Below are 15,142 nucleotides of genomic sequence, written 5' to 3'. Positions count from 1 at the left end.
TGCTGCCTCACAGCACCAGGGACACAGGTTCACGTCCGACCCTGGGTGACTCTGTGGAGTTTGCACTTTCTCCCCGTGTCTGTGTGGGTTTCCTCGGGGTGCTCCAGTTTCCTCACACAGTTCAAAGATTTGCAGGTTAGGTGCTAAATTGCCCCTTCATCTCCAAGGATGTGCACGTTGGGTGGGATATGTGGATGGGGCAGGGTGGGATGGGTGGGGTGTTTTTTCAGAGGGTTAGTGCTGACTTGGGCTCCTTCTGCATTGTAGGGATTCTGTGACTTAGAACTTGTGTCCTTAAAATGCAGTGGAAGTCAAGCTCTTGAATATATTTAAGGCAGAGATGGATAGCTTCTTGATAAGCAAAGGGGTGAAAGATTTTCGGGGTCGGCAGGAATGTGGAGTTGAGGTTTAAATTATTGAATGATGGAGCAGGCTCAAGGGGCCGACTCCTAGTTTCTGTGTTAGGAGCAGGCTCAAGGGGCGACTCCTACTCTGTATACAAGGAGCAGGTTCGAGAGACCGACTCCTGATGTGTATGTAAGGAGCAGGGTCGAGGGGCCAAGTGGCCTGCTTCTACTTTGTATGGAAGCATGCAGGTACAGCAGGCGGTAAAGAAGGCAAATGGTTTGTTGGCCTTCATAGCAAGAGGGTTTGAGTCGAAGAGCAGGGATGTCTTGCTGCAATTATACAGGGCCTTGGTGAGACCACACCTTGGTGTCCTTATCTGAGGAAAAATGATCGACTGTCACAAGTAGGCTTACATTAACACTGCAATAAAGTTCCTGTGAAAAGCCCCTAGTCGCCACACTCCAGCTTCTGTTCAGGTACACTGAGCGAGAATTCAGAACGTCCAATTCACCTCGCAAGCACATGTTTCGGGACTTGTGGGAGGAAACCGGAGCACCTGGAGGAAACCCACGCAGACACAGGAAGAATGTACAGACTCCGCCCATTCAGTGACCCAAGCCGGGAAACAAACCCGGGTCTCTGGCGCTGTGAAACAATGGTGCTAACCACTGTGCTATCGTGCCGATTAGAGAGCTGGCATGGACTCAATGGACCTAATGCTTTTCTCTTTATGATTTGTTTGTGTAATCTAGTTTTGTAATTTAACCCCAGTGGGTGTTCAGATATCACTCAGGTAAATCTGTGCTACACTCCCTCCAAGGCCATTCTACCCTTCCTCAGGTTTGTTGCCCAGAACTGAACACAGTTCTCCAGGTTTGGCCTAACCAGGGTTTGTGAATCTCGGGGCTTTTCCAGTCACACTGAGACCTGAAATCTTCCCTCACAGACAGAACAGACAAACCCTTTACCTTCCACACCCAGATGCTGCTGATATTCAGTTTCTGATGAACCAAGTGACTCTGTCAGATCGCGATGTGACGTTTGGTTTGCGTTTCCAGTCTGTTAAACCTCCACTTCCAGTATCCTGTAAATTTACAGAAACCTCACTGTCAGTTTAGGATAGAAATTCAAAACATTCTCTCCTCACCAAGTTTGATTAAATGTATTCCTGGAGCTTTGATCACATGACCTGCCCTCATCCTCCAGCCATTAATCGGTCAACACATCCATCCTTGTGACACACTGCCTTCCTCGGCCAATTGGGAAGCAAAAGGACTCATTACCTTAAAGGACAGTGTTTGACTGTCAGCCAAACAACCTTTATCCCATTTTCAATATTTGTATATCCGCTTAAGAGAAATGTTAAAAGAAAAATACATTAAAATCTTCTTTACTGTCCTAATGATTTCCCAGACACGAATCTCACCAAGACAGAAGGTTAAATTTGAATTCATTTAAAGTCTTCTGAAGACCCTGAAACCATTATCGATTGTTGCAAAGACCCACCTAGTTCACTGATGTCCTTCAGTGAAGGAAATCTTCTATCCTTACCTGGTCTGGCCTACATGTGACTCCAGATATACAGTCAGCTTGTTGACTCTTAAAATGCTCTCTGAGATGCCCTCAGTTCAAGGGCAATTAGGGATGGGCATTGAATGCTGGCCCAGCCAGCGACACCCACATCCCGTGAATGAACAGAAAAGAAAATCTGCCATCCTTACCTGGCCTGGCCAACACGATTCCAAACCACAGCAATGTGGTTGATTCTTTAAATGCCCTCCGAGATGGCCGAGCAAACCGCTCGGTTCCAGGAAAATTAGGAATGGGCAATAAATGTTGACTCCCACAAATGAATAAAATAAAATGCTGGAGACTCCAGTCACTCAATCCGGGAGAGTTGGCATCCGGTCCAGGCTCGCAGCGCATGCGCCCTGCGGCACCTTGTCCTCTGTAAAGATGGCGGCCGGTAACCCGGGCCTGTCACCGCTCAGCTCTCACTCTGTTTGGTGCTGTTTAAGACGGGACCGTTAACATTTTACTCGGGAGTTGAAGCCTCCACGGGGTATTTATGAAGCCTCCCGGCTCACTCCGCAGCTTCTATTGCTCCCTGGCCACCCACCGGCTCCAATCCTGAAAGTTGCTCGATTGTTTCTTCCCCGCTCCTCGCACCGTCAGCGACAACCTGAACTGCGCATGCGCCGATCACAGCCCGAACTGCGCATGCTCCAGTCACAGCCGGACTCTGCACATGGGCGAGGAGCTTCTGTCATGTGGATAGAGCACATTCTCAGCTGCAACGCATGTTGGGTTATAAACCCGCCATTAAAATGGATATTTTTTGAAGGAAATTATGCTTTGCGAACTGATTACGATTAGTAACATTGGGCCAAGGGAACAAATGCATTAAATCAATTAATACAGCACCTAAATAGTATGGGCCCTCCCCCACAGTTAAACTGCCCCTCGCCAATAACAATGAGCTGAAATTGGATCAAATAGTTTGAGCTTTTAAAGTTGGAGTGTTAACCAGTGGGAAAACTGAGGAAATCCCTTTGCACATAGAACATACAGTGTAGAAGGAGACCATTCGGCCCATCGAGTCTGCACCGACCCACTTAAGCCCTCACTTCCACCCTATCCCCATAGCCCAATAACCCCTCCTACCCTTTTTGGACATAAAGGGCAATTTAGTACGGCCAATCCACCTAACCTGCACTTCTTTGGACTGTGGGATGAAACTGGAGCACCTGGAGGAAACCCACGCAGACACAGGGAGAAAGTGCAGACTCCTCACATCCCAGGGGAATCGAACCTGGGACCCTGGCGCTGTGAAGCCACAGTGCTAGCTACTTGTGCTACCGTGCTGCCCAGAAAGTGTGTGAGTGATCTCCCTCTGAACTGCTCCTGAACTGCACATTAGATCAATTAATGACTAACTCATATTCATTCTTATCCAATGGAAACATCTTCCACTTGTCTCTCATATCAAACCTTTTCATAATCTTACAGGATCAGGTCATCCTTCATTCCCTTTTCCAGAGAAAAGGTTTACACCCTGTCCAACCTTTGTTGCTGGGTAAAACCTGCCAGTTCAGGCATAATTTAAATATATTTGCCTGCATCTTCTCCAGTCCTTCTAGATCCATTTTATGACTTTACTTAATCTGAGCAGCAAACTCACAATTGCCCCCAAATGCCTGTGTGTTGCAGTATTTTAATCATTTTCCATTAGCTAAATATAAGATGGGACAGAAGAAGCAGATCCAATGAGTCTGTAACGCTGTCGAGCATCTACAAACTTGCCTCTTCCCCTTACTGCTAAACAGTTGACTTTTTCACTCTTAACCTGTCAGTTGTGGCATTAAGAATAATGTGTCAAAGAAAGACTGGATTTCAGCTCGGTGTCACTGGGCCAGACTAAATTAGTGCACAGGATTGTTGAGGCTAATGTCTCCATATCATAAGATGGGTCTGGAAGGACTGGGGTAGATACAGGAAAGTGTACCAGAATGATGCCTGATTGGGCAGGTTACACCCAGCAAGAAATGCAGAGGCTCGATGAGCCGTATGGTCTACACCCGTTCCCATTTCTTGTGTTCTTATGAACATCACTGTAAGTCATTTCCATGCAGACACAACAGATGCAACAACCACCAGTTCATCGCCAGCCTTCCCATATTCCAGGATTACAAACACACTTTCCAGGTGACAGTGAATTACTTGTACTTCTTGCTATCCAGTATTGTGTATTCACTGCTCACGATTTGGTCTGTTCTACACTGAGGAGATGAAATCTGGATTGGGTGACTGTGGAACATCACTATTCAGTCAGCAAGCATAATCCTGAGCTTCTGATCATTTAATATTTTAATTCCCCGCCCCATTCCCACTCTGTCCTCGGCCTCCTGCACTGCTCCAATAAAGCTCAAAGGAAACTCGAGGAACAGAACCTCATCCTTGATCAGGCAATTTCTGACCTTCCAGACACAACATTCATTTCAGTAATTTCAGATTATAATCATCACTCCGATATTTTTAGACAGTTGGTGCTGGTAACGGTTCTGCTGTTGCCATTTACCAGGACCTGTCTTTTATTTATTCTCTTGTCCTATTAATTTATTTACTTAGAACATGGACCATTACAGCGCAGTCCAGGCCCTTCGGCCCTCGATGTTGCGCCGACCTGTGAAACCACTCTAAAGCCAATCTACACTATTCCCTTATCGTCCATATGTTATCTCATTGTCACCCAGTTTTGTCTTGCACCATTATCCCCTTTGTCATTTATTCACTTCAGCCTCACATCCTCCCAAACTGCCCCCTCTGAAATGGCCGAGCAAGCCACTCAGTTCAAGGGCAATTAGGGGTGGGCAGCAAATGCCGGCTCAGCCAGCGACACCCACATCCCAAGAACACATAAAGGAAAGTCGGCAGTTAGAAAGGCAAATGCAATGTTCGCATTCATTTCAAGAGAGCTACAATACAGGATGAATGGGGATGAGAAACATATCAGCCATGATCGAATGGCAGAGCAAACTCGAAAACTCGATGGGCTGAATGGCTTAATTCTGCTTCTTTATCTTTTTTTTAATGAGGGGATCTCATAGAAACATTTGTAAAAAAATTGTTGGAATCCATCCCAGACCTGGATACAGATCAATTGGTTCTTGGAGGAGACTTCAATTGTATTCTGGATCCTAAATGGACTGGTCCAAGCTGATTCAACCACTACAAAAACATGAAAAAGGAATGAAAGCAGACAGACCACCCGGCATCGACCCAGGCACCAGAAACAACAACGGCAAACCCAGCAAAATATTTTTTTTAACTGTTCCCATCAGTAGATTGTAAAAGGATTACGGGACACAGATTTAAGATTGTGAACAAGATCTACAGGGGAGAAAGGAGGTAGTCATTTTATACAGTGAGTGATAATGATACGGAACTCAATGCTTACACACAAAGGTCGATAATCTCCAGATCCAGATCCTCCCACTCATTGAAACATCGCCCGACAAAGATGACAAACGCGCATGCGCCCTGGTGCACATCCAACAAAGATGGCGGCTGTTAACCCGAGCCGAACATGAGGAGCTGCAGCTCCGCTCGGTACAAATGGGGTCCCGGAAACTCTTTTCCGAGGATTGCAGCACCGAATGGTGCTGACAGAATTTGATGTGAGGATTGGTTGTGAGTTTCCTGTCTGCGAATCCCTTTCTCAGCCCCTGTGAAAGAAGTTTACAAAGGCATCACTGTCAGTCCAGAAATGAAATTCAGGAAAGATAAACATTTCTCCTGGTTTGAGTTTGCTGTGTGTAAATCCTCCCCTACTAATCCCCTGTAAAAGGAGTTTCCAAAATTAATCACTATCAGTCCAGGATAGAAATCCACAACATTCTCCCCTCCTGCTTCCTGGTCCAGGATGACCGCTCATGCCCCCCGCTGCACAGTGACCCTCTTGTCATCAGCAGTCCCCTAATTTGAGGGTGACATCTACTCAGGGTTATGAATTTCTACCCTGGGTCTTCATGTGGCTGAACAGAGCTGGGACACATGGGACAGGATGTCTAATAAGACAGTGAAATCCGGAGAGCAGGATTTGCTTCCTTTTCTTTCCATCTCTGCCACCGCTTTGCATCATCAACAAGACATTGGGACTCAAAGACTAATCCAGGTTGATGGACAAGTTGTCTCCATTCTGAACAATGGGGAACAAACTCCTCCCACTCATTGAAACATCGCCCCTGACAAAGATGACAAACGCGCATGCGCCCTGATGCACATCCAATAAAGATGGCGGCCGTTAACCCGAGCCAAACATGAGGAGCTGCAGCTCCTTCGGTACAAATGGGGACCCGGAAACTCTTTTCCGAGGATTGCAGCTTACAACAGCTTTTCACAACGTTTTCGCCCACCCCTGCAATCTCTTGCTTCCTCCATACTGTTAAGCACCTCTTACCAATTTTGGAATTCACGAAGAACGGAGAATTTGGCACTCATCCAAATCTCCATTCACGGTAGCGATGTGAACGGAGAATTACGGCCGTTGTTTCTGTAAGGCTATTACTGGGGTAAAAGAAAAGAAAGAATTTGAATTGTACTTTTGTGTTTGTATTGAGATCTTTCCAACCTTCTTTCTCCAGTATAATATAGTTAATTTTTCTTTGATTCTTAGTATTAAAAGTTAGGGCAGCATGGGAGCACAGTGAGTAGCACAGTTGCTTCACAGCTCCAGGGTTCCAGGTTCGATTCCCGGCTTGGGTCACTGTCTGTGCGGTGTCTGTACGTCCTCCCCTTGTCTCCGTGAGTTTCGTCCGGGTGCTCCCGTTTCCTCCCAGTCAAAAGATGTGCAGTTTAGGTTGATTGTTCATGATCAATTGCCCTGAGTGTCCAAGCTTCTGGGGTTAGGGTGGAGGCGCGGCCTTGAGTGGGGTTCTCTTTCTAAGGGCCGGTGGGCCGAATGGCCTGCTTCAGCACTGTAAATTCAATGAAGATGCCCTTCGACATCGCCATTACCCAAACTGCGCATGCTTCAATCACAGCGTGTCCCGCCCCTCATTCACTCCGATTGTTTGGAGGACCAGCCGCCCTGACTCGGTCCTCCAGACCGCCACTCCTCTTCCTATTGGTCAGGAGCTGCCGTCAATCACTCGGGCATCGTGACAGTTTCAGATGGTGAATGCGGTCAATGTTTTCTAGAATGATCCAGCACAGATGTCACTCGGCACACCATGTCTGTCCTGACCCTGTACAAGAGCTGCCACTTTTCCTGGTTAAATTCCATTTGCCACTGTTCTGCCCAAATGATCAGCCCACCTGTATCATCCTGTAATTTAAGGCTTTTCTCCTCGCTAGTTACCACACCAACAATTTTCCATCTGCAAGTTTATCGATCATACCTCCACATATTTCAAGACCTCGATTTTATATAATTACTATTGGTGACTGAGGATGCACCAGGATCTCCATCAGCACCTGAACCTGTGCTTCCTTCCTTCGAGAGCTTTAATAGCTCTGGAGAAACAATGCTGAAAAAGCTGGTGTTCTGGTTGGCTAATAAGTGGGTGCTGCCTTGCATGTCTCTGAATTTACTCCACTCCTGTTCACTCCCCACTTATGTAATACGCATTGACCGTAATGACTGGGAAGAGTTTAGAACATAGAACAGTACAGCACAGTTCAGGCCCTTTGGCCCACGATGTTGTGCCGACCATTTATCCTAATCTCAGATCAACCTAACCTTCAATTTACTGCTGTCCATGTGCCAAAAGTCCCAAATGTTTCTGACTCCACCACCTCTGCTGGCAGTGCATTCCACCCACCCACCACTTTCAGTGTAAAGAACCTACCTCTTACATCTCCCCTATACATTCCTCCAATCACCTTAAAATTATGTCTCTTTGTGACAGCCATTTCTGTCCTGGGGAAAAGTCTCTGGCTATCCACTCTATCCATGCTTCCCATTACCTTATACACCTCTATCAAGTCACCTCTTTTCCTTCTTCGCTCCAGTGAGGAAAGCCCTCGCTTACTAAACCTTTCTTCATAAGGAATGCCCTCCGGTCCAGGCAGCATCTTGGTAAATCTCCTCTGTACCCTCTCCAAAGCATTCATATCCTTCCTGTCTTCTATTGGCCAGCCAATTCTGTATCCAGACAGCCACATTTCCCTGTGTCCCCATGCCCCCTAACTTTATGAATGAGCCTACCATGGGGAAACTGTCTCACTGAAATCCATATACACCATATCCACATCCTCAAAGAATTCAATGAGGCTTGTGAGGCATGACCTGCCCCTCACAAAGCCATGCTGACTATCTTTAATCAAACTATGGTTTTCTAAATAGTCATAAACCCTATCTCTCAGAATCCACTGCAGTACTTTGCTCACCACAGACGTAAGACTGATGGGCCTGTAATTCCCAGGGATGTCCCTATTCCCTTTCTTGAACAGGGTAACAACATTTGCCTCCCTCCAATCATCTGGTACTACTGCAGTGGAGAGCGAGGACGCAAAGATCATCGCCAATGGCGCAGCAATCTCCTCCCTCGCTTCCCATAGTAACCTTGGGTAAATCTCGTCAGGCACAGGGGACTTATCTATCTTGATGCTTTTCAAAATTTCCAGCACATCCTCCTTCTTAATGTCAACCTGTTCGTGTCTATTAACCTGGTTCACACTGCTCTTATGAGCAAGAAGGTCCCTCTCTCTCGTGAATACTGAAGCAAAATATTTGCTAATAAGCAAAATTAGGGCCTCCCCATCTCCTCAGACTCTAGGCACAAGTTCCCTCCACTATCCCTGATCGGTCCTACTCTCACTCTGATCATCCTCTTATTTCTCACATAAGCGTAGAACGCCTTGGGGTTTTCCCTAATCCTTCCCGCCAGGGCTTTTTCATGCCCCCTTCTCAGTCCATTTTTGAGTTGCTTCCTGGCTACCTTGTAACCCTCTAGAGCCGTGCTAGATCCTTGCTTCCTCAACCTTACATAAGCTTTGTTCTTCCTCTTGACTAGCAACTCCATTTCACTTGTCATCCAAGACTCATTCACCTTACCATTCCTTCCTCGTCTCAGTGGGACAAAACTATCCAGCATTCGCAGCAAGTGCTCCTTAAACAACCCCCACATTACTGTTGTGGTTTTCCCAAGAACAATTGTTCCCACTTTATGCTCCTCAGCTCCTATCGAATAGCTGCCAATCAGTCACTATAGTGACAACATGCCCACCAAACTGCATCATTAGGGCACCAGGGTAGCACAGTGGTTAGCACTGTTGCTTCAGAGTCCCAGGTTCCCATGTTCGATTCCCACTTGGGTCACTTTCTGTGCAGAGTCTGTGCATTCTCCCCAAAAGACCTGCTTGTTAGGTGAATTAGTCACCCAAACAGGCGCCAGAGTGTGGCGACTGGGGGATTTTCACAGTAACTTCATTACAGTGATAATGTAAGCCTACGTATGACAATAATAAAGATTATTATTATTACTTTTGAGTTCCAATGCCTCAATGAAGAGGCAGAGAGTAACAGAGAGGGATCTCTGCCAAAGATGTGCGGGTCAAGAAACACCTTCTCCAATCGCAAAAAGACCACAAGAGAAAACACGTGACTCTGAGTAGATGTCATCCTCGAAATGAGGAACAGCCAACAACAGAGGAGGAGCAGGTCATGAAGGTGTGACAGTCGATGGGACTGTGTGTTTGAACAGTTCAGCTGGAATGCCATCCTTGCTAGGTGCCTTTCTGCTTGCTCAACAATCAATGGCCTTTCCCAGTTCAAGTGATGAGGATTTCTTGTCCAACTCAACCATGACAGGAAGCTGCAGTCAAAGAGACTGGGAGGAGTCCTTCTCACAGGGGTACAGCTCACAGTCTTGTTCAACCCAGCGGGATATGTGTACATCTGTTGGTGAGAACTTCACCCAAATCCATAATCAGGGTAGCACGGCGCCGGTCCCTGGTTCGATCCTGGCTCCGAGTCAATCTCCGTGTGGAGTTTGCACATTAGATCATAGAACATTACAGCACAGTACAGGCCCTTCAGCCCTCGATGTTGCGCTGACCTGTGAAACCATTCTAAAGCCCATCTACACTATTCCCTTATTGTCCATATGTCTACCCAATGACCATTTGAATGCCCTTAGTGTTGGCGAGTCCACTACTGTTGCAGACAGGCATTCCACGCCCTTACTACTCTCTGAATAAAGAACCTAGCTCTGACATTTGTCTTATATCTATCTCCCCTCAATTTAAAGCTATGTCCCCTCGTGCAAGATATCATCATCAGAGGAAAAAGGCTCTCACTGTCCTCCCTATCCAATCCTCTGATCATCTTGTATGCCTCAATTAAGTCACCTTTTAACCTTCTTGTCTCTAACGAAAACAGCCTCAAGTCCCTCAGCCTTTCCTCATAAGATCTTCCCTCCATACCAGGCAACATTCTGGTAAATCCCCTCTGCACCCTTTCCAATGCTTCCACATCCTTCCTATAATGCGGTGACCAGAATTGCATGCAACACTCCAAATGCCAGGTTTTTGTAAGGCTGCAACATGACCTCATGGCTCCGAAACTCAATCCCTCTGCCAATAAAAGCTAACACACCGTACGCCTTCTTAACAACCCTCTCAACCTGAATGGCAACTTTCAGGGATCTATGTGCATGGACACCTAGATCTCTCTGCTCATCCACACTGCCAAGAATCTTACCATTAGCCCAGTACTCTGTCTTCCTGTTATTCCTTCCAAAATGAATCACCTCACACTTTTCTGCATTAAACTCCATTTGCCACCTCTCAGCCCAGCGCTGCAGCTTATCTATGTCCCTCTGTAACTTGTAACATCCTTCCGCACTATCCACAACGCCAACGACTTTAGCGTTGTCTGCAAATTTACTCACCCATCCTTCTACGCTCTCCTCCAGATAATTTATAAAAATGGCAAACAGCAGCGGCCCCAAAACAGATCCTTGTGGCACACCACTAGTAACTGGACTCCAGTCTGAACACTTCCCATCAACCACCACCCTTTGTCTTCTTCCAGCTAGCCAATTTCTGATCCAAACTGCTAAATCTCCCTGAATCCCATGCTTCCGTATTTTCTGCAGTAGCCTACCGTGGGGAACCTTATCAAATGCTTTATTGAAATCCATATACACCACATCAACTGCTTTACCCTCATCCACCTGTTTGGTCACCTTCTCAAAGAACTCAATAAGGTTTGTGAGGCACGACCTACCCTTCACAAAACCGTGTTCACTATCTCTAATCAAATTATTCCTTTCCAGGTGATTATACATCCTATCTCTTACAAACCTTTCCAAGATTTTGCCCACAACAGAAGTAAGGCTCACTGGTCTATAGTTACCGGGGTTGTCTCTACTCCCCTTCTTGAACAAGGGGACAACATTTGCTATCCTCCAGTCTTCTGGCACTATTCCTGTAGACAAAGATGACTTAAAGGTCAAAGCCAAAGGCTCAGCAATCTCCTCCCTAGCTTCCCAGAGAATCCTAGGATAAATCCCATCCGGGATTCTCCCCGTGTTTGCGTGCGTTTCGCTCCCACAACCCCAAAACGTGCAGGGCAAATAGATTGGCTGTGCTAAACAGCCCCTTAATTGGATAAAATTAATTGGGTGCTCTAAATTTAAAAAAAAAAAAATCCATAATCAAAGGCATTTCAGATTCCTTGATAAAAGCAAATTACTGCAGATGCTGGAATCTGAAACCAAAAGAAATATGAAACTATCTTTTGTTTCAGATTCCTTGACGTAGGCTGCTCCAGTGTTTATTTGCACAGCATCTCCATCTTTTACGGAAAGGTCTTGGCAATGTTCAAGTCCCAAGTGATGCACTGTTTTAGCTCTTGGGTTTATGTTGGGCATCAGGTAGGCTTTGCCTTATGCTTCAATGACAGATGTCATCTCTGCTGAGTGGGTCTCAAACCAGTCTTTATTGTGGGTTCCACCTTTACCAAATGTTGCTGCTGCTGTGTCAGAAATTATTCAACTCAGCAACTTCCAAACTTCATCAATAATAATGTTGATTGATTAAGTTTCTATTGATGAGCCTGTGAAATATTTTATGGTTTTATTTCATGTTGATAATTTAATTTCATAATGGTGGTGTCGCAGTGAAGAATGTGTAAGTCAGAAAGAATTGTCAGCAAGGATTAATCAGCATTTTCCACTTGGAGATCAGTAGAATGTTTCAGAAACAGAATTATAGATTTTGCACAAAAAACTATTTAGGATTAAAGTAAAAGTTCATAACGCTGTAGCAAGTGTGTTCCTGGGAGAGACCTTGAATAAAGAGGAAAGATGTCTTTAAAAAGAGACTCTGCAGCCCCAAATTCAGTGACGAATCCAGAATATTAAACTGCAGCCAGTTATAGGGGTTGTTGACATCAGCAGAAATAAACCAAATATTGTAAGACTATCGATCTTGTCTGTGATTAACAGCAGCAATAACAGCAGAATCCAGTCTCTTCAGTCACTCATGAAGCTGTTGACGTAGCAAGAGGTTAAATGACTGAGTGAATCCCTTTCCACACACAGAGCAGATGAGCGGCTTCTCCCCTGTGTGAGTACGTGTCTGTAACAAACAGCAGGCTGCAGGATTGAGAGCATCTCTTCCCACATACAGAGGAGATGAACGGTCTTTCCCCAGTGTGAATATGGTGGAGTGCAATGAGTGGATGACTGCCTGAAATTCTTCCTACACTGAGTACAAGTAAGTGGATTCTCCTCGGTGTGTATTTGCTTGTGTATCAGAAAGCTGGATGAATGAATGAATCCCTTCCCACACCGAGAGCAAGTGAACGGTCTTTCCACAGTCTGAACATGCTGGTATACATTGAAGTTAGATGACTGCCTGAACCTCTTTTCACAGAGAGTGCAGCTGAATGGGCTTTCCTCAGTGGGAATTTGCTGGTGTGACATGAAGCTGGCTGACCTACTGAATCCCTTCCCACACACAGAACAGATGATTGGCTTCTCCCCAGTGTGACTGCGTTGATGATTTTCCAGCTGAGATGAACATTGAACCATTTTGCACAGTCCTCACATTTCCACACTTTCTCCATGGCGCCAGTGTCCTTGTATCTCTCCAGGTTGGATGATCAGTTGAAGCCTCGTCCACACAGGACACGTGCATGGTGTCTCCCTGCTGTGAATGGTATGCTGATTTTTTTCAGGCTGTGTGACTGGTTAAAGTTATGTCCACAGTCTGTTCACTGGATCAGATGGATGGGTGACTGCGAGAAAGGGCAGGCAGGCAGTGCAGGAATCCTCTATGGCTGTCCCCCTCTCTAACAGGTATACCGTTGTGGATACTGTTTGGGGAGATAGCCCAGTGGGGAAAACATCAACAGCAGCCTGAACAGTGGCACCGCAACTGGCTCTGTTACTCAGCAGGGGAGGGCAAAATGCAGGAGATCAATAGTCATAGAGGACTTTATAGTAAGGGGCACAGATGGGCGCTTCTGTGGATGGGAAAGAGACTCCAGAATGGTATGTTGCCTCCCTGGTGCCACGGTCCAGGATGTCCCTGAACGAACACAGGACATCCTGAAGGGGGAGGGTGAACAGCCACTGGGATCTCTTCTGAGACAGGTGTGACCTGTACAAGAAGGACGTGTTGCATCAAAACTGGAGGGGCACCAATTTGCGAGATTTGCCAGAGTCACTCGGGAGGATTTAAACTAGTATGGCAGGGGGGTGGGAACCAGAGCGCTGGGGTATAAGGTGTAATAACTGAAGGGGAATTGGAGAACAAAAATAAGAGAACAACATCACCCTGTCTGCTCAAACACAGTGGTTTGAAGTGTATTTGTTTCAACGCCAGAAGTGTAGCGGGAAGGCAGATGAACTTAGAACACTTAAGTACTTGGAATTACGATGTTGTGGCTATCACAGAAACATGTTTAAAGGAAGGGCAGGATTGGTAACTGAAATGAAAAATGAAAATCGCTTATTGTCACAAGTAGGCTTCTAATGAAGTTACTGTGAAACGCCCCTAGTCGCCACATTCCACCGCCTGTTCAGGGAGGCAGGTACGAGAATTGAACCGTGCTGCTGGCTTGCCTTGGTCTGCTTTAAAAGCCAGCGATTTAGCCCAGTGTGCTGAACCAGCCCCTAATAATCGCTTATTGTCACAAGTAGACTTCAATGAAGTTACTGTGAAAAGCCCCTAGTCACCACATTCCGGCGCCTGTTTGGGGAGGCTAATACGGGAATTGAACCGTGCTGCTGGCCTGCCTTGGTCTGCTTTCAAAGCCAGCGATTTAGCCCAGTGTGCTAAACCAGCCCCATAACGTTGGAGGATATAGATGTTTCAGGAGAGATAGAGAGGAATGTAAAAGGGGTGGGGGAGTAGCATTACTGGTTAAGGAGAATATTATATTATGAGGGGAAATATACCGTAAATGGCAAAACTCCTGGGAATATAGAAAGTCAGAGAGATCTGTGTGTGCATGTGCACAGATGTTGGAAGTTCGCAGCACAAATGGACAAGGTACTCAAGAAAGCATACGGAATGCTTGCCTTCATTGGACGGGGCATCAAGTATAAAAACTGGCAAGTTATACTACAGTTGTATCGAACCTTGTTCAGGTGACACTTGGAATATTGTCCACAATTCTGGTCGCCACAGTACCAGAAGGACGTGGAGGCTTTGGAGAGGGTGCAGAGGAGGTTTATCAGGATATTGCATAGTCTGGAGGGTGCTAGCTATGTGCAGAGGCTGAAGAGACTCGGACTGTTTTTATTCGAAAGACAGATGTTGAGGGGTGACCTGATAGAGGTCGACAAGATTGTGAGGGGCATGGATAGAGTGCATGGGCAGGCACTCTTTCCCAGTGTGGAGGGGCCAGTCACCAGGGGGCATAGGTTTAAGGTCCATGGGGCAAAGTTTAGAGATGTGCGAGCCAGGTCTTTTTTGTTTTGCAGAGGGTGGTGAGTGCCCGGAACGCATTGCCAGGGGAGGTTGTGGAAGTAGATACATTAACAGTGACCATTAATGTTCTCCGTGTGTGGGAAGGGATTCACTCAGGTCACCAGCCTCACTTCATCATGGTCAATCTGTACTGGACAGTTACCAAGTGCATTATATCTTGCCTGAGGTTTGGGGCCCAGTACGGAATACAGTTCATACAGCAAGTGAGGAAAAGACAGCAGGAATTTCTCTAATCTGTGATTTACAAGGACACATTCTTGATTCCCAGCAGTTAAGTTTCTTCAGTAATTTCCTCATTTTCCCGAAACTACCCTGCCTGTTAATTCGATTATTTCTGATAATTCCA

General features: G+C 46.1%; 2 protein-coding genes across 2 annotated transcripts in view; one reads left to right on the top strand and one right to left on the bottom strand.

Annotated features, from left to right (window-relative positions):
* Positions 1-2,497, bottom strand: part of LOC140422824 (uncharacterized) — a 94,411-nt gene extending 91,914 nt beyond the window's left edge. The window contains exons 1-2 of the mRNA XM_072507726.1: positions 2,070-2,497; positions 1,317-1,432 (exon numbers count right to left, since the gene is read on the bottom strand). The gene's annotated coding sequence lies outside the window, so the exon portion shown is untranslated. The remainder of the gene's footprint in view (positions 1-1,316; positions 1,433-2,069) is intronic.
* The window catches only part of LOC140418722 (uncharacterized), a 402,445-nt gene that overhangs the window by 312,926 nt on the left and 74,377 nt on the right, over positions 1-15,142 (top strand). The gene's annotated exons all lie outside the window — the stretch shown is intronic.

Source organism: Scyliorhinus torazame, chromosome 5, assembly GCF_047496885.1.
Source record: "Scyliorhinus torazame isolate Kashiwa2021f chromosome 5, sScyTor2.1, whole genome shotgun sequence".
Lineage (NCBI taxonomy): Eukaryota > Metazoa > Chordata > Chondrichthyes > Carcharhiniformes > Scyliorhinidae > Scyliorhinus > Scyliorhinus torazame.
The sequence above is the reverse complement of the archived record's forward strand: the minus strand, read 5'-3'. Positions and strand labels throughout refer to the sequence as shown.